Source organism: Mustela nigripes, chromosome 16 (genome assembly GCF_022355385.1).
Source record: "Mustela nigripes isolate SB6536 chromosome 16, MUSNIG.SB6536, whole genome shotgun sequence".
Classification (NCBI taxonomy): Eukaryota; Metazoa; Chordata; class Mammalia; order Carnivora; family Mustelidae; genus Mustela; species Mustela nigripes.
In genome coordinates this window covers 27,362,499-27,384,427 of record NC_081572.1, presented here as the reverse complement: position 1 = coordinate 27,384,427, position 21,929 = coordinate 27,362,499, and the positions used below count along the sequence as shown (strand labels likewise).

Here is a 21,929-nt window from a genome sequence, read left to right as displayed (position 1 = left end):
TAAAAAAAAAAAGAAAATGGCTGATTCTTAAAAAAAAAGGAAAAGAAAAAGAAAATGGTTGATTTTTTTTTGCATCTTAAAGAACTCGCTTTCAACACAGAGAAAAAGAACTATGGAGGGAAGATAGAAGAGGTTACGTGACAACTCTGAAACCCAGAATTTGAAGTACATCAATATAAATTCATAAACCATTTTCCCATATCCCAGTTCTGTCCACTGAAAAGTCTTCTAAACAATGACTGACGTAGTGGCAATAAGCAACCATGTACCCAGATTTTTGTCTCCAACTATTATCTGCCACCAAGGCACCTATGGATGTGTAATATGACGTCTAACACAGCACATGTAGAAGATAAATGCGGAACATCTCCTCATGCAAATGACAAGCAGGGAACATTCCTAATACCATTTTGGCGGCGTTAAAAGGATTCAGTTAACTAAAAGCTCCCACTGGTCTGAGTTGAGACATTTAATCACTGAGATCAACAATAATTGGTGGATTTAAACATATTAACTGTGTTTAAACATATTAACTGTGTTTAAATCCTTGAGATGATGATGATGATGATGAAAATGAGGTATTGGTAGATCTTTGGCATATACAAACACTAGCAGATTTAAAAAAATTAAACATCTACCTTGATTTCCTGTACAAGATATAACTCAGTTATCCAAACCACTGAACAGGGGGGACTATGAGAACTATTTCAGCTAATAGATGAGGAAGGCATGATTGTATTGGATAAGCAGCAAGATGCTTAATCAACTGAGCCTCCCAGGCACACCTGTTTTTCCATCTCAAAAAAAAAAAGGAACAATGCCAACATGAACGCTTTGTTCCAAGTCCTTTATGGGTCAACCGTGGCTTTTCTCTTTAAAAGCATCTTCTTTATAACTGATCCTTTAGAATAAAGTCGTGAGTTTCTAATAAGGACTAAACGAGTCAGCCGCACATAAAAATACACTCTATCAGATTATCTGGCAAACTCAAGCCTCAAATGTGTCTTCTCTTACAGGAATTAAAGATGAGAGACTTTGACATTTATTACTGAAATGATTGATTCTTTTGTGGAATCTAAAAACACCATTCCTGCTCTTCTCTGTTACTGATTTGCAAGCCTAGAGAGCTTCAGGTAGGTTTGGCTTTTAATCCAACATATAAATACAGAACAAGCTATATTTAAGGAAATAGGATCACTAGGGAAAATGAATTTCATATCAGGGTGTAGCCCTTTGTGGTCCAATATAGTTATATCCTGGCTTTAAGAGAAAATGAAAATTTCCCAGGCCTTTTCCATTCATGCTGAGGTTTTTTGTAGGAATTAAATATATTAGAAAACCCCCTTTCTTTCTCTCCTATACCCTCAAAATTTTTTTTAAAGATTTCATTTATTTATTTGACAGACAGAGATCACATAGTAGGCAGAGAAGCAGAGAGAAGGTAGAAACAGGCTCCCCACTGAGCAGAGAGCCCCTGTGGGGCTCAATCCCAGGACCCTGGGATCATGATCTGAGCCGAAGGCAGAGGCTTTAACCCACCGAGTCACCTAGGTGCCCCTATCCCCTCAAATTTTAACAATGACACACATGCAAAATCAGGGGTAAAGCAACTTACCAAAGAACTGTTTCTCGATTAAATGGAAACAATAAATTCAGGTCTTAAGGTGCAATGTTTCCCAAATTCATATTCCAACCAAACCTAGAAAAGGAGAGTGCCAGTTCCCTCCCTCCCTCCCTCTTTTTCTCTCTCTCTATAAATATACATGTGTATACATATATATATAGATGTATGATACCCTTTTTCATAATTTTTTTTAAAAAATCGAATTTTTGACCACTCATTTAGAGCTAACCTGTTTGCTTTTCTCGTATAAAAAAGTTTCCATCACATTTACAAATGCATTGGGATATATACAAAAATGGAGAAGAGCTGTATCTCCACTGACACACTATAGAAAGCAAATTAGAACTACCTTCATTCATGTACTGAAAAATACAAAGTTGACTTCTAAAATGCAAGTAGAGCTTAAAGTATTAATGGGTATAAAGGTTAAAAGAGGAGAGGCCCCAGTCAGTGTGCAGCCGCAACCATGGAGGCCTCAAAAGAGCTTCCCCCTTGAAATCCCTCCCTTCCTGAGACTCAGGCCCCACCCCCCCATACCCCTTCCTCTGCTCCCTGCCTCCTCCTGCAGCTACATTCCATCTTTTCCATGGAGGAAAAGAAATCCTATGCTCTGTCCGGATGTCTGCTACCCAGAACCTCCACTTTTCGACCCTTTGCTGATGCAAGTAAGGGTGAGGATCTGCTTCCTGCTAGCACTGAGCATTATATCCATATAAGAATTCAACAGAGAAATGACAGGAAGACCCTTACCACTGTCCAAGGGATCGATGATGGTTATGATAAAAAGAAACTAGTGAAGGCATTTAAGAAATTTGCCTGCAGTGGTACTGTAATTGATCATCCAGAATATGGAGAAGTAATTCAGCTATAGGGTGACCAGTGCAAGAACATGTGCCATTTCCTCAGAGAGACTGGACTGGCTAAGGATGATGACCAGCTGAAGGTTCGTGGGTTTTAAGTGCTTCCGGCCCACTGAAGCTTAAGTGAGGATATCCTTGCAATGAGTAGAATTTCCTTTAGGTCCCTTGTCACAAGTTTAAAAACCTCACAGCTGATATAATGTAACCATTCGGGGTCTGCTTTTAAGTTGGACTAGCCTAACTCCCTCACGCAATCAGCTAAAAGGAGCCAAAAAAGACTGAGATAGAGAAGGAGAAATAGCCTACCATTACTATAATCTTCAAAGTAATTGTGAGTATGTGCACGAATGCTTGCTTCTCACTAACGTATACACCACACCTCTGACCTTGTATAGATAGGTAATCCCATGAATTACCAACTGGTAAACATTCAAATTTGAGGGATCCTATAAATTAATTAAAACTAATAAAACTATTAATCCTAACTTTAACAGATAAAGGGAGTGGAAGAGAGCCTCGGAGGATTCATTTGGTCATTTTCCTCAGCCTTTCAATATTATCAGTCCTAATTTCTCAATGAAAGATTTCACAAAAGACACTCCATTCTGTATTGAGATTTCAGTTTCAGCTATTAGCTATGCCACTTACTAACTGAAAGGGATTACTGATCATTGATTGTGATTCTTTACCGCTCCCTGCCTCTCTGTTCTTCTCGATTTGACTCTGCAGTTCCTCCTACGAGAGGCAGAGAATGCGTCCTTCCTCACCAATGCTTGATCAATATGGTGAGTGGAAGTGACAGTGGGCCAACTTGGATCCAAGCCTTACAAGTAATTTTTTTTTTTTTTTTTTTTTGCATGTCCTAAGTGACCCAGAGTCCCAGAAGAATGAGGGATGCACAAAACTCACATGAACCTGTCCTAGGCCTGGAGCCAAACAAGCAAATCCAGCCATTTCCAACAAGCCACTGCCAAGTTGCAGCTGCATGAATGAGAAAACAAAAACAAAACAATGCTTTTTAGAGGACACTGAGTCTTGTTTTGTGCTATTTTTTGTTAGACAGAATTACAGTGGCAATTGTTGACTAATCCAGACATCAGTTACAGAACTAAGACACTGTTGGAAGAAAAACCGAAATGTGTTATGGTGGTTGAGAACAGAACAAGACAGGGCAGGGCGTACACAGGACCTGATATTGTAAAACATATTAGCTATTGTGTCTCAATTTCCTACCTAGTAAATCTGAAAGGCATGTAGCTAATTCACAAAGACAATATGAACACTTAATTGAATAGCATGTCCACTGTTTAACCAGTATTTGTTGCACAATAATTACACTCAAATTTTATAGACATTTTAATAAAAGTTACATAAAATAAAAATGGTAATTACAACATGTGAATCAGAGTTAATGAATCAACATTCAAGGACCTCCTAAATCACTACAGGAATGACTTTGGACATCCTGAACACCATGAAACGAAATACTATAAAATAGAGAATAAGCAGGAGCCAGATCACCAACCAGCATTATCTTGCCCATATCTTGTCAAATGACTGCAGCCCAAACCCTCTCCAGATCTATTCAATTCCCGAAAGGATGCACAAAGCTCTTCTTAGTTAATATCTATTAAATGTTTATTACATGCCAGTAAATGCGATTAAACTCATAAATACTAACCCCACAGCAAACCCATCAAGTATATATGATATATTATTATTCCCAATTGATAGATGAGAAAACCAAGACACTGCAAGCAAGGTAACTTCCTCATCATTACAATTCTACTAGATGAAAAGATTAAGAATTGAACCCAGGATCATTGGATTATATACAGTTCGTGCTCTTGTCCCCTGTACTCTCCTGAAACTTTCTGATGCACAGAGGTCCTCACACCTGGCTGCACATGGAATCAACTGCAAAGCTTTGAAAATACACCCACCCCCTGGTCTAACCCCCACAGACTCCCACTTCATGGATCTGAATAGAAATCAGAGATTTTTAAACTATCCCATATGATTCTAGTGCATAGGTATGATTAATAACCCTCCAGCACAATGAGAAGACAGTACAACACAGACGGTGAGAGCCTGGCTGCTCCCTTCAGACCACATAGGTCTGAACCCTAGCTCTGCTATATAGAGATACTCTGTCCTTGATTCTCAACATCCGCAACTGGGGATTATGACTGTACCGCTTCATAGGATTGTGACAGCATTTGTCAAGTGCTTAGAATAGTATCTAGATATAGTAACGGCCACTTTAGTGATTCTTAAAGAGAACAGGCTTGGAAAGATAAGTTGGTTCAAATGGATGTAGCTCCAGCAGGAGTTTGGTGACACTGCGAAAATCACTAACTTTACGCCGTGAACTTCTCACCTAAAAAGTGAGAATAATTGATAATCAATTGATAACCGATAATCTCCTTTTCTACCTCTCTCTCTCTCTTCTGAGTTTAATATTTTTTAGAATAAGAATATTGAACCTCGGAAATAGATCCTGTTTGATTTTTGAAATGTATTGGGAAATTTGAACATTGATTTTGAATGCTAAAAAAAAAATCCTTAAGAGTTTTAACATTTAGAGTCATTTACAACTGGCTCACTTCATCCTCTCCATTCAAAGGATTCCTACAGAAGGAAAAAAAAAACATTTTTGGTTAGGAACTCAACAAGTTGGGCAGTAAACACAGGAGAGCAATGTGGGGGGAAGGGGTAATGCAGAACTTAGGATCCCTTGAATTTTAATCAACTCATTTAGAAAACAGCACAATAACAGATTGTCACTGAAATACTATAATTCTGTTCTTCAGGGAAGGTTTTTATTGAGTCATATAATTTTTTTTTTCTTATAAAGGAAAATACAGGATCTGGTATTATTCAGGTCTGGGCAACTTCCCAGCAAAAGTTGCTGAGACAGGAAGACGTGTGATGGCTTTCATCTTTGTGGAGGTGGAATAATTTCAATTTAGAAGCACCTGCAAATATAGGAAGGGGGGAGATTATTTCCAGATCCAATCTGAAAGACTAAAAACTTCCTGACTCCATGCTCTGTGCTTTTCTAAACAATCTATTTGGATTGGTCCAGCACAGATAAAAGGTAATCCATTAAAGGTTGTGTTCTGCTGTAACTGTTTTAGGAAGCATTAGTTCCACAGGTCTTCAAAGTATGGTTTCGTTACAGCCCATATTTCTATACGGTATCACAATATTGTATAAACACTTATTCAGCTTTCACACTCCCCGTGAGACCACAGACTTCTTGAGGTTTACATCTGTGTCCTTAAATATAAACTATTGCATATGTGGGTCTCTGTGCTATGTGGTGAGGTAGCACTTTTTTCCTTCCTACAGCAAGAAAAATTACTGATATGCAAAGCTTGAAGGTTGCTAAGAGGTGGGGTTTGAGGTGGTGTCATGTGGAAATCAAGAAAAAGGAAGGATACAAACTCTTATCTGGTTTACCCATAAGTCTTTCTGAATGACTCAGATTTTTTAATCAAGATACAGATACCCAGTTAAGGAAACAAGGCTTCTCCCATGAATATTACCACATGCCTGGGAAGAGTTGAGGCCAGAGTACTAGGCCCTGCGCTCAGCTGAGGGGTTGAGGATAAGGGCAATTTGAGAGTGCTGCTATCAAGAAGGATGTAGACCCTCTACCCTCTCCTGCCGCAACCATCTAGATGGCCTGGGAGAACTGATGACTTAAATGAATATAAGGAAATGTAATGCTGAAGAACATTCTGGAATGAGTCACTCCTAAGTGAATATAATGCCAAGAAAGTTGTCATCCTATGGTTCTCTTTGGAGAACTACAGAAGTAAGATAATTATCTCCACTAATGGCAGTGAGAAGAACAAGAATAGGATCAAGATTCGCCACAACATTGATGGTAGCTCTTACATGTTTATGAACTGGAGGGTGCAGAAGAAATGAACAGTAATAATGCTCTGATGTGCAGATTTTAGTTATGACACCAGGCCTATGCATGGGGGGTACAGAGGCAGAGGTTCAACCATTCTAAAGCAATCAGAACACAGTACAGCAGGAAAGAGATTTCTGAACCTCAGCTCAAGGGACTAGCACTCTGGACACAAGAAGATATCCCAATAGACACTGTAGAAGATGCAAAGGAAGTCGGTATTTCTTTTCAGGATTCCCTGGTATCCCTAGCAATACTGGGCTTCTTATCTTAGCAGTGGCAACATCAATACTGAAGAACTCTGTAGAAAGCCCACCATAAGATGAAAGTTGGTGAGTCCTTGTGTATCAAAAAATGTATCTGAGCTCCAGATTTACTGGCAATGAAACACGCCAAGTGACACAGAAAGATTTAATACATATATTGATTCCTTACATAGTCATGGCTCTGGAGATGCAGCAGAAGTTGACAGTTTACATAGAAAAACCTTGGCAGGATCCTTGTTTACTTGAAATACTTACTCCAAAAATGTTCTCTGCTCTGTAAATCAGATATCCATACACAGCACTGCAGGACTACTCAGGATCCTCGGACCTGGCCCAGATAGCCTCTCCAACTTAACCGTAGCTCCCTTCCACCTGGCCAGTCAAAGCCCAAATGCCTCAGATTCTCTTATCTTTCTGAAGGATTCATACATTTCTATAAATTCTCTCCTACCCTTTTTTGATCGCCTAATTCTTTTTTACTATCCTTAAGGATCACTATCAAGTATTTTAAAAATATCACCAAAATGACTAGGAAATTTGAGGTAATTACCAATTTTCAGAGCAAAACGTTATATTTGTTAATTCTATTTCTGGGTGAGTCCCTTTCTAAGACTTCCAGCAAAGTTAAGCATAGTTTGCTTATTTTTTCTTTAATTCTCTCATTACTTCCTATATATAATGTAATTATAGTACTCAGGATGTTATATTGTAATGCATATTTATTTCCTATTAAACCAGGAGTTCTAAAAAAATAGGAATCATGCCCTTAATTTTAGTACCGGCTGCACTGAACAAAGTGACAAATCTATTGTGAGCTTTTAATAAAGAGCCATTGAATAAAACAAATTATCTAGGGTTTCTGGATACTTTCCATCAGCAATAATGAAGAGCTTTCCTATGGATATTGGTATGAAAGCTCAGCTATTTTTGACTGCCATAAAGATAACGTTAATGGCCCAGAATTGACAACTGATATTTTAGAAGGTTCATCCATAAAATCTGTCTGTTAGTCATTCCTCAAGTTCTACAACTACTTTAAAGAGACGACCTAGATTATATGATATTTGGAGTAGACACAGGTCTGGGGGACAATGACAAACAACTAGGGGACCCTCCTTAAGAAAAACAGAATAAATTACAAAAACAAATAGGTGTAGGATCTCTAAAAGGGCCCGAGTTTGTGAGGGGCTCTGAAGCTTAGGCACCATTTGTTTTAAGGTAAATCCCCTCTTTCTGGTATGGCTAGATTAATTTGTAAAGAACAAGATGCAATACACTTTCTCAAATTTTACAAAGTTTCAACATTAGAAATAGTCTGCAAATAAAAATAAAATTTTTATTTGAGGGAAGGAAGAAACACAACTATTGACAATATTATCCATTGTTTTTATTCAAAATCCTCTATGTGAATCTACTAAAAACTATTTTTTCCCTCAAAACTCAAACCAAGATATAAACTGTTTGTAATTTATGAACTTACACATTTCCTACTAGGAAAAGAATGAGAACTTCATGACACATCAAGTGTCTTTCCATTAGAAGCTAGGAAATATAGACCATAAATGATGGATTCAACGGTTGTAACACTTTGCAGCCTTGGTTTTCCAAAGATCCTTTTCCTGCCCACTACTGCATTTTGATCACTTTATCTTTTCTTTAAAAATATTTTTCTAGGGGTGCCTGGGTGGTTCAGTGCGTTAAGGCCTGCCTTCAGTTCAGGTCATGATCCCAGTGTCCTGGGATTGAGCCCCGCAGAGGCTCTCTACTCTGGGAAGCCTGCTTCCCCTTCTCTCTGCCTGCCTCTCTGCCTACTTGTGATCTCTCTCTCTCTGTCAAATAAATAAATAAATAGATAGATAGATAAATAAATAAATAAAAATATTTTTCCAGTCTTACTGTATATAGGTTTACATGTAAAATGCCGCAGATCACCTAGTGTACTGAAACAAGTAAAGTGTCAATTATTCCCCTAGGAACTTGGCAGTTAAACAAAAGAAGAAATGGAGATGTAAAAGAGGAATCTTGAGAGATGGTAAATAAGAACACAGTTACACGTCCAGTCCCCATCTCTATGCAGGAATCAGAACTCTCTCTCTTCTTCCTCTTACAATGGGGAGACTGAGAATCCGTGTGACAGTCAGGGAGTGAAGCTGGCTTTTTTTTTTTTTTTCCATGATTCTTGCAGAGAATCAACACAGAGAAGAAAGTCTCAAGACAATGGAGAATTCAGAAATGTTATCTAAAACCAAAGATACAAGAGTGGCGAACCAGAAGCAGAGAACAAGGCACAGAGAAAGAGATGGTGTAGGACGGGCTGTAGCTAAGGACTGACTCATTTTTCCATCTGTCCTGCGATGCATGAGCAGGTTGGCTTTTACTTAAAGAACCAGTGTATGGAAGGATTTAGGAAACAGAGTCCACATGGTTTTCAGAGTCCAAAATAGCCTTAGTTGAGAGAAATTAATTTTGGCATTTGCAAAAGCTGGAAAAAGCTTTCAGAAATTAGTTACCTTTTCAACTATGTGAGAAGCACTATGCTCAATTCCATCTCCTTCAGAAGACTCCCACCTTGATAAACACAGTGCTCCTCCAAGCTCACCTGGCTGCTGGGACATTAGGGAAATTCTATGTTTCCAATGATTTCACATTTACCCTGCTGCCATGATTATCTTTTTAAGTATCTCAACCACAACGACTATACCTGATCTTTTGTGTAGTTTCAAACCATTAGATGAAAAATTCTATATACCCAACATTGATTTGTTTTATGTGGTGAGTTAGGAAACCACGTTGACATTTATTTTCATTCCCTGCACATAAGGACTCTGAAATAGAGCTATTATATTAGTATCTCCTCCCTTTTTTATGAAGATGAAAAGTCAGAGACATGGATTAAGTGACTCGTCTGTAGTCCCATAGCCACGAATAGATCTAAGACAAGGACCTGGTTTTCTTTTCCCAAGTTGCAAGTTTTTTCCTGTAGGCTACAGAAGGCTCAGTCAAGTAGTTCTGAGAGGAATCCCTTATAGTCCTGACCTCGGACCCTGTTAGCAACTAAAACCTAAGGTAGGATCCTGCAGTACCACCCAATATGGGTTCCTTCTGTCTATCAGCCAAAAGGGGTGGAGCAGTCTCTGTGCACCATGTAGAGGGCTAGTCATTAAAACCTGGGCTTGCATGCTAATGAGGTCACATGCCTGAGACCACAGTGTATCTCATTGCCTTTAGGATATGACAGAAAGAGTCAACTCGAAAAGTCCAACCCTCCCAGCATGCAGGAGTCTACATAAAAGCAAAGCATATGGTGTGGTTCAGATGTTAATGGCACTGTGTTAACCCGGCACTAAGTGAACAATGCTTGGATGCACATGACCAGGTCTGGAATCACCCTGATGCCAGCAACAGAGCACGGAGATCTGGCTCAGGAGCCACAGGCATCTCCCCAGCATCCCTGTGGTTGCTGTCAGCCTTGGAGAAGATGCCAGTCCCGACCAGCCCTGCAGCTGCCTCTGCCGGCTGTGCCTCTCGAAATGTTCACAGCTTTTGCTTTTGGAGTGGGCTCAGTAACAGGTGGAATTCAGGGAGACCCAAGTGTGGTGGAGCAGATCCGAACATGATACAGACTTAGCACATCTGATGGTAATCAGCAGACTGTGCATAAAACAATGAAGGCGGTGGGCGAGTGTGCTCTCTCTGCTCTGAGGGAGACTCCCTGCTTCACAGAAAAGACTGCAGACTGTGGAATAAGGCAGAATTGGGTCTGTACCTTGACTCTGCTATTTCCTCTGTGGCCCTGGGCAGGATTTTTGAAATTTCTGATCGTCAATGTCCTTCCTTGTGTGGGTAATTGAAAAGAATCACACTTTCTCTCCAAGGCTGTATTAAAGGTTAAATTTGTGAGGCCATGAATGATGTATAATTAAGTGGAAGGAAAAAAAGAAAGAAAGAAAGAAAGCTGCTGATGAGTAAGTATAATTTTCTCCCATTTAGTTGTAGGTGAGAATATAAGGGAACAGAGAAGAACTGAGTAGGAGCTGCTCTATCTGAAAGGCATTGGAAAAAGTCTTGAAGAATCTAAAGAAAATGAGGATTGGATGGGACTCAAGAAGCAGAGTTTTACTTCATACTTCATATTTTATAAGCATTTTGAATAGTGGAGAGATTGTGAGAGATTTTTACTGTGTGTGTGTGTCCTATAAGCATAAGAGCTACCACACAGAGAGCATAGGTAAAAAGCCTATATCACAGTACATAATTCCCTACAGATATTTTTTTTTCCTTTTCTTTAAGGTCATTTAAAATGCTGAAATGGACATCCCTGGTTCCTGGGATCTTCTAACACAGAACCCACAAAATCATTCAATAATGTGGGCAGTTGGTAGGGTACTGGACTCTGAGGAACCAGAAGACGCTACTAGGAAAAAGACTGGAGTATTCAAGCCTGTTTAAAATAATCAAGTGATTATTTCACTCCTCACCTGGCTGAGCAGTAAGGAAGCCTACTCAGCTTTTGTCCCAGAAAATCTTCAGGTAAAAGTGAAAATGAAAGAAAGTTTGGGAATCAAAACAACTGTGTTCTAGCCCCATCTCCACAACACTGAACCCTAACATCCCTACTGAATATTTGATTTGATTTTTCTTTCTTTTTAAGTGTTTAAGTTGAAGTGAAGTTAAAGGTAAAAATCTTTGTAATGGGGTCAAATGAGATGGTAACTTCGAAAACACTTCTGTTCACTCACTCGTTCGATGTTGTTGGAGGCCCTACTGAGGAGTGCCACAGGAACAGTGGAAAACCCAGTGGGGAAGCAAGCTGCCTTAAATACAATCTAGCAAAAGTCATAAGGGTTCTGGGGCCACAGAGAATGATTAAGTACTAGGAAGAGTTGCTTTGCTTTGCTTTGTAAACTTCAAAACTTTTTGCAAAACCCAGAGGTCTTTATTATTCTAATTGACCAGAACTTGGCTTGTGTATCTTCCAAAGAAAGGTTTACCTATGAATTGCCAACCTACTATGTTTTACATTCAGCTGAGAAAAAAGGAGAGAACCTTTTACTTTCACTCTGCAGTTCTCCAGGCTACTCTTAAAACAGTTCAACAGATGAACGGTCTTGCCCACTCTCTCTCCACAAACACACTTCTTATCGCCTCTACCCATTATTCCTTTCTCTGAAATATTCCTGTTACTTATGACTAGGCCTACAATCATCTTCCAATTACTGGTGTGAGTTGATATTTTTTAAACAATATCTCTGTGAAAATCCAATGTCCTCCAGCCATACCAGCTCCAGATAATTGGGATGATTGCTTAACTGCCAAGGTTTCGCTACCAATTAGAGTGCTTTTACTGTATTGGGCAAAAGATGGAGTTTCTCTGTCAACTCTTCCCCTTCTGTTAAGCAAGATCTGAGACCAAACAAATTACCTAAGCCGTCATTGTTAGCAGACTTTCTGTCTAGCCCACAGTGAGACTCACAGATTTCTACGAAAGCTCAAGAATATCTCCCATTTCAAACAGTAGTCCTTGTGAACTAAAAATCAGCATCTTCAAACACAGCCTCTCTAGCAGAGTTAGGTAATACTCCTTTGACCTCGGGGAACGAACTCTGGCCCCCCAATCTTAGAAGCCACAAGCCTGCTGGCTTCTAGTTCCCTGGATTTATTATAGTATCCCCTTGTAATTTAAGACTTTTTAAATCCAAGGATATGTTTCCCATCTCATTAATCACATTTGACAAAGCAAAGGGGGAGCTAACCTTTCTTATGACACGTAGGCAATAAAAAATCCATTGCTGGCTGGTTGTTTTATGTGTAAACAATTTTTTCTCCTCTTTAATTTTATGAAGCTCACTGCTCAAAATGAATACACAGATTTAACCATGTGGAGTTCTAAACCAGCAGCGTCAACTGGCAGCTGGTGGGAAATGCAGAATCTCAGTCCCCACCCAAGACCTTCAGAGCCAGAACCTGCCTTGTAACAAAGTCTCCAGGGGATTTGAGAGGCACTGATCTAGAACATAAATCAGCTTTGCTGCCTTTTTTTTTTTTTTTTAAGATTTTATTTATTTATTTGACAGACAGAGATCACAAGTAGGCAGAAAGGCAGGCAGAGAGAGAGGAGGAAGCAGGCTCCCCGCTGAGCAGAGAGCCCGATGTGGGGACTGATCCCAGAATCCTGGGATCATGACCTGAGCCGAAGGCAGAGGCTTTAACCCACTGAGCCACCCAGGCGCCCCAAGCTTTGCTGCCTTTCTGATTGAAAGTCTTCAATAGGGGCGCCTGGGTGGCCCATTTCGTTAAGCGCCTGCCTTTGGCTCAGGTCATGATCCCAGGGTTCTGGAATCAAGCCCCGCATCAGGCTTTCTGCTTAGCAGAGAACCTGCTTCCCCCTCTTCCTCTGTCTGCTGCTCTGTCTTCTTGTGCTCTCTCTGTCAAATAAATAAATAAAATCTTAAAAAAAAAAAAAAAAGGTCTTCAATAGCTTCTCATTTTACCTGGACTATAGCCAAGAAAGCCCAAACTCTTTAATAGGATTCATGAATCTCCATGTATCCTGACCTCTGCCATACCCTGTGATCAACTTTGATTCCAGTCTCCCCTATACCCACTCGACTTGAGCATCAGGAATGATCTTTCTGCTTCTAGAATATGTCCTGTGGTCTTTGCACTAGCTGATCCCTCTACCTGTAATGCTCTCCCTTCATTATGCTATAGCTAGCCCTTTCCTGTCCCTTTGATCTTACCTCCAGTATTACAAAGTCAGATATGATTTCCCTTAACTCCTCAAATTAGAGCAGCCATTGGATTATGTATTTCTGTGCTCTTATGTTAATCCCCTGTTTAGCATTTTATTGCCATCTCACATTTTTCTCATCTGGTCATTGTCCCTCTCCTCTCTTCCAGAAAGGATTCCACCAGTCTTGTTCTCTGCCCTTTTTCCAGCACTTAAAATAGTGCCTGTCATACATAACAGGCATCCGGACAGTATGTGTTGAATGGAAAAAATGAAGAGAGTTAGGAAGGGATGGAAAACTAGATATATCCAGGACATTTCCAGGAAGGAGTGGAGGAGAGGATCCTGGAGAAACCAGTGAGGGCCTACCTGGGACTCACTAAAAGCATGTCTACCTTTTCTAAGTCTGAAATTGGAGACAGTAGGACTTTATTATTTAGAGAATAGTGCCCAGGGTATTAGAAACCTGTTGGGCTCATTGTAGGCATCCTGCCCCCTCACCCCCCAACACACATGCCAACTTTTATATCCGTTCTTCCTTTAAAAAAAAAAAAAACTTTCAACAAAATCTGATGTGATTCTTCGGGTGTAAAACAGGTTAAATGCAACGGGTTTGACATGTAAAGCGCATTCAGGGTTAGGATGCTCTCTCCCTCTCTATGCCTGGAAAACTAAAACACAGAGGCCAGAGGGTAGCATGGATGGCCACTTCCCTGACTCAAACAAGAGGCAGTAGGAGGGGTGGTGGGAGAATGTTCTCCCACCCCTGCGTACTCTATTTTTTTCACTCCCTAGCTCTTCTAAACTGCACTGAGTGTACGCATTCGCACGTTCTTTGTTTCCCTCTTCCGGAATGGAAAATCACTTTTCCTTTCATAAGGCCTGGAGTTTTATCTGATTTCACTTTGGCTCTCCAGGGACTAGCACAGGAAATGGCCACATAGCAGAATCTCAACAAATATATACTGAGCCAATGAATATAAAGAGAAAATAACTGATGAAAATTTCTAGGAGACGCAGGAAGGGCTCAAATGAAAGTTAAAGAGATGGAATATGGTTTTCAGTGAGGTAAGGTGCCGGGGTGGCTCAGTGGGTTAAAGCCCCTGCCCTTGGCTCAGGTCTTGGTCTCAGGGTCCTGGGATCGAGCCCCGCATGGGGCACTCTGCTCAGCAGGAAGCCTGCTTCCTCCCCTCTGTCTGCCTGCCTCTCTGCCTGCTTGGGATCTCTGTCTCTCAAAAAAAAAAAAAAAGACTAACATTTCAAACAGCTATTACTACAGGACCACATTTGTGAAGGTCCATTCCCAACTTTTTAGTAGAAAAGGGAATCTGCTGGACACATTGCTAGCCCATTTTAACATGCACTATTTGCCTCTAGCATAAATCTATTCTGCAAGTTAGGCTTCTGACTCTGTCTCCCCAGCCAGACAGTATTCCTGCCTCTCATAGCACCAACCTTCTCAGGGAGAAGGAGAAGACAGATGGGTTTCCAGTTGGCAAAAGCTCACTGGAATCTTAACAGAAAATGAATGATAGAGCAAGAGCTTACCTATGGAATGCCTGTTGACTGGAGGGTGAAAAAATCAATGGTTTATCTAAGTGGCAAGTTACTGACAAAGACAATGGTCCAGCAGTCCAGATCCTTACCTCTGGTGAATAAAACACTGTGAAAACAACGGTGAAGTCTCCTTGGATAATGGCATTAGATCACTGAAGATGCTATTACAAGCCACTTCCAGAAACAAATGGGTAATCAATTAAACAACCCCTTAATTTGTGAATGAGGTGCCTGATCAGAGAGGAAAGATTAAACCGCTTACTAATAATTAGTTTTATGGGAAAGTACTAGAGGTTTTAGACATGAAGCTTAGAATCAAAAGAAAATATTTACATGCCCATTCTAACATTGATCACAAACTACGATGGATGATCTCTTCTGTCCCATCAGTTCTCTGGCACGGCACACTGTAAAGCAAAAGGGTTTACAAGCACAGGACAGAAAAAAAAAAAAAAAAAAAAGACTTGTATCTAAGCAATGGCTCTGGGGAATATAAAAGGTATAAATTTACACCAGTGTTTCAGAGCTTTTGTTTCCTTACAAAGATGATGTTGTTTAAGCGTGTGAGAGTCAAGTGAGGGGAGCTATGTGAAAGAGAATGAGAAAACTATGTCAAGCAGAGAGTAGGTACCTAGTAAGGCATGAATGTTGCTTTTGTTATGATTAAGGAAAATTAATTTGAATGAAGTTAGAACTATGGCAAATTAATACAAAGGTATCTTATAATATATATATAGACATGATCATGAACATCATTAAAATATGGTTATACAAAAATTTTGTTTTAGTAACATTTGTTTAGTAACATTTGTTTAGTAACATTCAGAGAGCTCCTGGTACGGAGCTCACGGGGTAGCTGCTACCAAGGGCCTGCTTGTAACACTGGTGGGGCAGTGTTCAACAGACATGTCTGTGGTTCACCAGAAAGTGCAGACTGCACCTGAGCAAGAACTGTCTTTGAAGTCACCGGGCTGGGAAACACTGGGGACTCATCACATCAGGAGAGCTATACACCTACGGGTGGAGGCAGGTTTCAAACAACACAGCACTCTAGTGATGGCCAAAAACAAGTATTTGGAGTCCTTCCCAAGTGACTGGATTAAACTTGGTCAGGCCTTTCAATAGCTAACCCATTAAAAAAAAAAAAAATTCTGACACATCTTTGATTCTTTTTCAATGACTAATATGGAACTGTTACTTTTATTTTCAGAAACCAGATTAGAGCATGATTCTCTCTAAAGTTATCTTCCACACATACACAAACGCTCTTCCCTGGGTAATTACAGAAAATGGAAATGGAAGTTTTGAATTGTAATGCATTTCCTTTTGTGCATTTGTATACTGGAATACTTATTATTTTGTCATAAATTGACTTCCACTTGTTGTTCTTTTATAACATTTCAGAATAGAAAAGAGTATTTCTCTACTTCCACAAGCAGGTAGGTATGCAGGAAGAGAGAGCAGATAGATAGGGTTTTTAATGGAAAGAAGCACGTAAGTCTGAAGAGGTTGTGTGAAGTCCTCAGGTCTAGTAGGAAACAGTTCCATCGACACACTTGTTCCTAAAGCAAGCTCTTCTTACCACAGGGGCTCAGCACACTGTTTTAAAATTATGTGATGGTGCCTGGGTGGCTCAGTGGGTTAAAGCCTCTGCCTTCGGCTCAGGTCATGATTTCAGGGTCCTGGGATCGAGCCCCACATCAGGCTCTCTGCTCAGTGGGGTGCCTGCTTCCTGCTTTCTCTCTCTCTGCCTGCCTCTCTGCCTACTTGTGATTTCTATCTGTCAAATAAATAAATAAATCTTTCTTTAAAAAATTAAAAAAAAATAAAATTATGTGATGAGCACTGGGTTTTATACACAGATGATAAATTACTGAACACTCTATCTGAAACTAATGATGTACTCTAAGTTGGCTAATTGAATTTAAATTTAAAAAAGAAGATAATTGAACTAAAAACAAATAAAATTATGTTTACGGGTCCATTTACTCAAGTAAATTTGAGAGTCATGATAGGATTGTTATTATTTTTACTTTTATAACCCACACACCCAGCATGGAAACATACTTATAAATAAATAACTTAAAACCCTTTGTTAATATCACAAAACTTTATCTTCTTATCTGTAAAAAAGAGTGTTCTATATCACAGAATTAAAATTTGGGAAGAATTCAATTGATAAAAAAAATCTACATTTACTACATCATTTGGCATATAGTAATAATTAAGTAAATGTTGGTATGCTGTCAATGCCTTGATTCTGAAAAACCACAGACACCTAACTCCTCTGACTCTGGTTTTTGGCATCATTGCTACGTTACATTACTACTACAAACTTTCTATAATACTAAATCCCTGCTCTATTGGGAGCATTCTGGACCAGATTCTGCCCAGACTTTGCCTAAGATTTCCTAGTCTCTTATCACTGTATTGATTCTTAAAGTGTTTTTTTTTTTTTTTAATTTCTCTATGAAACACAGTGAGAGTCACTCTCTAGACAAAGCTGAAAAAATTAAAACTATTTCACAAATAATCTAATTGCCTTTTAGGTAATAGGGACTAAATCCTCCCTTTAAAATATTTACAGAATAGCTCAGAATCAGTGAAATGAAACGAAATAGCTTGCTTATATTTTTCCTCCTCTTTGATTTCTATCTCCTCCTGGCCTACAGATAGTAGTTAGCCAAATTGTGGGGAGGGTAAAGTGAAGGGAGAGATGACAGGTGGACACCAGGAAATAGGTAAATCCATTGAAACTGGCCAGAGTAATGCCATTTCAACTCAGAGCAATTCCAGAGATTTTTAAATTGTAGGAAGTGCATAATGTCCTTCAGGCTAATGATAAACAATTTTGGTCCAAACACTATCTTGGCAAAGGACACAAGGTTAATATTATGTAATAACACATACTCCTAGATCAGGTTTTTTTTTTTTTTTAATTGTTCCATGAGAAATGAATTCCCTAGAATATTAATGGCATTTCTAGAAAACACAGGAGTCCCCAGGACAAGTTAGGAAATACTCTAGGCAGTTTTTTTTTTTTTTTTTTATGAGAGTTTATAATAGGCAACTCTGAAATACACAGTCCACAAGTAGATGTGGTGAGCAGTTTCCCACTCTTTCTGTGCATATTGTGAAATGAACATCCTGTCGAACATACTGTTGAAGATGATTGTAAATACAAAAGCATAGAGGAACCGCATCATATATACTACAAGAACCATCATTTCGCACGTCTGCTCAGTAACTGGTGTTCTCCTTTAAGGCAGTAACCATGTTTATCTATCTCCTCCCATCTGTTCTTAACATGGTGCTTAGGACACACTTGGCACTCAACAAATGATTATGGGATAAATAAATGGACAAATGGACAGATAAGTGGGTGGGTATGATGTCCATTCAACAACTGCAAATTAAGTACTGATCCTCTAGAATTAGGACTGGGTACAACCCTGTCTCTTCTATATATAAATTCTGTACTTATAAGTGTTGTCCTCATTTTTAAAACTGAGATAATATTCTTGAGCACATAGGACTGCTCTAAGAATTCCATGAACTATATAATTATTGCTTAGCAGAGCATTTGGTTAATATATGATAACTTGTATTAAATGTTATTAATATTAAATAATTAATTACAATCCAAAAAGATACTTGAGAAAGATATGATGTAAAAGAATAAGTAAGCATATTTTTTCACCTTGCTCATTTTTACAATAGCTTTAAATGTTCATTTAAAAGCTGCTCTGTGTAAGCTAAAACGTTCAAATGTTAGATGAGCTATAAAGCAAACTATTAAAGGCCTATAATATGGTACTTTGTCAAAATGTTTCATCTTGGTAGTATTTATGTTAAGTAATATGATCTGATTTCTCCATGGGAAAATGTTGTCGCTGATTTAGTAATGTTCAGTATTACTCACTGTGTTAAAAGGAATGTATATTTAAACATGAAAAGCTTTTTGTATGCCATTGTGAGAAAAATTCTGAAGTGGAGAATCTAGCTTGGCATTCACAAGGTTTCTTTCTTCCTAACCCTTAGAATGTGGAACTTTTCCCGTATGTGGCCTAGAATGAGGTCAGAGATTTGAAAAGACTGTCTTGGGCCAGGAAAGCTGCAGCTCTGACTTAAGTCATTATAGAAGTGATAATCAATCCAGAGGGATGCTCCTTCTGTCACTAGCTAAAATGTATAAAGAGTCAGCCCCTGAGAAACCCTTTGTAATTTAGGACATCTATTGTAATGGTTCTTCTGGTAGCTACTGAAGGCAGTAAAAGGCTTTCAACATCAGCACAACAAACAAGATTTGTGTCTAAGTTGGTATCACAAAGAATGGTGTGATGTATGGCTTACCAGGGGCAGTTATCAGTGGATGTAGAATATGACACTAATGCTTTAAGTGACTACAGGGCTCCTTTGCTAAGTTTTGCCATCTTTCATCCATGGAAATTAACTTAGTAGCCAGTATACATGTGTCAAAGCTGGCATTTCCTTAACCCTCTTTGATAGGAAATTTGAAACTAAGTGAAATGTAGCTTTTAACTAAACTGGGTATCCGAGGATTCATGAAAATAGTTTTAAGTTAACTAGGAGGAAATCAGACCTGGATATGAATCCTAGCTCTAACATTGTGCAGATGGGCAATTTAGCGGGCATGACTTAGTCACTTGCTACCTCAATTTCCACACCTGTTATGAGAAGCTTTCTGTGAACAGATAAAGGGTAGGGACGCTGGCATGAGATCGCTTGGGTTTGAGTCCCAGCTGCTCTGCACAGGAACTGTTTAGCTATGCATACCAGTGCCACTCTCTGTGCCACTGCAGTCACCTATGGGACTGATCTGGAGGGCTCCCATGACAAAATACCACAGCATGGGTGGTTTCAACAATGGAAATTTATTTTCTCACAGTCCTAGAGACTGGAAGACCAAGATAAGGTTTTCATGAGATTTGGCATCTTCTGAATCCTCTCTCCTTGGCTTGAAGATGGCCTCATTCTAATTCCAACTTTGATGGACTTTTCCTCTGTGTGCATACACTCCTGGTGTCTCTGTGTGCTCAAATTTCCTCTGCTTGTAAGGACATTGGTCAAATTGGATTGGAGCTCACTCAAAGGACCTTATTTTAACTTAATCACTTCTTAAAAGGCCCTATCTCTGAACACAGTCCAGATTCTAAAATACTGGGGTTCAGGTCTTGAACATCTGAATTTTCACGGGAACACCATTCAGCTCGTGACATTTGTAAAAGAGGAAAAAATAATAGACTCTATCTCACAGAAAGCATAAACAAACAGAGATAGCTAATGTTTTAAAACAATGCCAGATGATTAGTAAGTACTCAATATGTGTTGGCCATTATTGTTATTCTAGCTCACCATGGACAAATAAAATAATCTTTATAAGCCTTGTTAAAATAGAGAAAAGGACAGTAACTTCTTATAGAGTGTTTGCATGGACTAAGGATCTTGCATGTGAAGTGCTTAGCTCAATGCCTGGCATATTGCAAACTCTGTACAAAGGTCAGTCACTAATAATAGTAGTAGTATTGTTACTATTGCTGTCACTGTAAATTATTTCCATGAACAAGATATTTATGCTTATTTCACGTTACTTATAAAAACTGATCTTTTGCATTAGTATTAGTCTATATATTTTGTTAAAAAGAAACTGGACTTCCAAAAGTAATGGGTTTAACCAAATTTGTATAGTTATGGATGGGAAAGCCATGATTTAACCCTTCCTAATTAAAATCAAACTGTCTTTCGGAGGATCCTCCCAGCGTGTCCAGAGGCAGCAGGAAAACAGCGGAGCTCTAGCAAGGGATCACACGCTGAGTAAATAATCCATAGACCATGATCTGCTGTCCTGTCAGGCTTGTTAGCCAGACTCGAGCCCCCAGCGTCGGAAACCTGCCCGAGGAGCGTTCCCAGGAAAGAAACAAATTCATCAAACATCACAATTAAGAACGTGACTCTGATCATCTAGATTTCTTGGAGAAGTCAAGATGGCGGAGAAGTAGCAGGCTGAGACTACTTCAGCTAGCCGGAGATCAGCTAGATAGCTTATCTAAAGATGGCAAACACCTGAAAATCCATCGGTAGATCGAAGAGAAGAAGAACAGCAATTCTGGAAACAGAAAAACAACCACTTTCTGAAAGGGAGGACCGGCGGAGAAGTGAATCCAAAGCGACGGGAAGATAAACCCTGGGGAGAGGGGCCGGCTCCCGGCAAGCGGTGGAGCAACGGCGCACAAAATCAGGACTTTTAAAAGTCTGTTCCGCTGAGGGACATCGCTCCAGAGGCTACCCGGGGCAAAGCCCACACGGGGTCAGTGTGGCCTCAGGTCCCGCAGGGTCACAGAAGGATCGGGGGTGTCTGTGTGTCGCAGAGCTTGCGGGTATTGGAACGGGAAAGCCGGCTACAAAGACAGAGCCGACAGTAAGCTCACAGCTCGGTGTTACCTTGAACCGGTCGCAGGCTCAGTGAGTTCAGAGCGCGGCCGGAGGTCAGGCCAATGGGAGTAACTGGGCGCTGTTCTCTGAGGGCGCACTGAGGAGTGTGGCCCTGGGCTCTCGGCTCCTCCGGGCCGGAGACCAGGAGGCTGCCATTTGTATTCCCGTCTTCCGGAACTCTACGGAAAGCGCTCAGGGAACAAAAGCTCCTGAAAGCAAACCTGAACGGATTACTCACCCCGGCCCTGGGTAAGGGCGGTGTAATTCCGCCTGGGGCGGACACTTGAGAATCACTACAACAGGCCCCTCCCCCAGAAGATCAACAAGAAATCCAGGCGAGACCAAGTTCACCTACCAAGGAGTGTGGTTTCAATACCAAAGAGAGCAGCAGAATTCCAGAAGAGGAGAAAGCCAAGCACGGAACTCATGGCTTTTTCCCTGTGATTTTTTTTAGTCTTGCAGTTAATTTAATTTTTTTATTTTTCATTTTTTGTTTTTTTTCTCGCCTTCTGGT

General features: G+C 39.9%; 1 pseudogene; it reads left to right on the top strand.

The window, feature by feature from the left end:
* The first annotated feature begins 2,242 nt into the window (after nt 1-2,242).
* LOC132003634 (eukaryotic translation initiation factor 1-like) lies at nt 2,243-2,582 on the top strand (annotated as a pseudogene).
* The last annotated feature ends 19,347 nt before the right edge of the window (nt 2,583-21,929 follow it).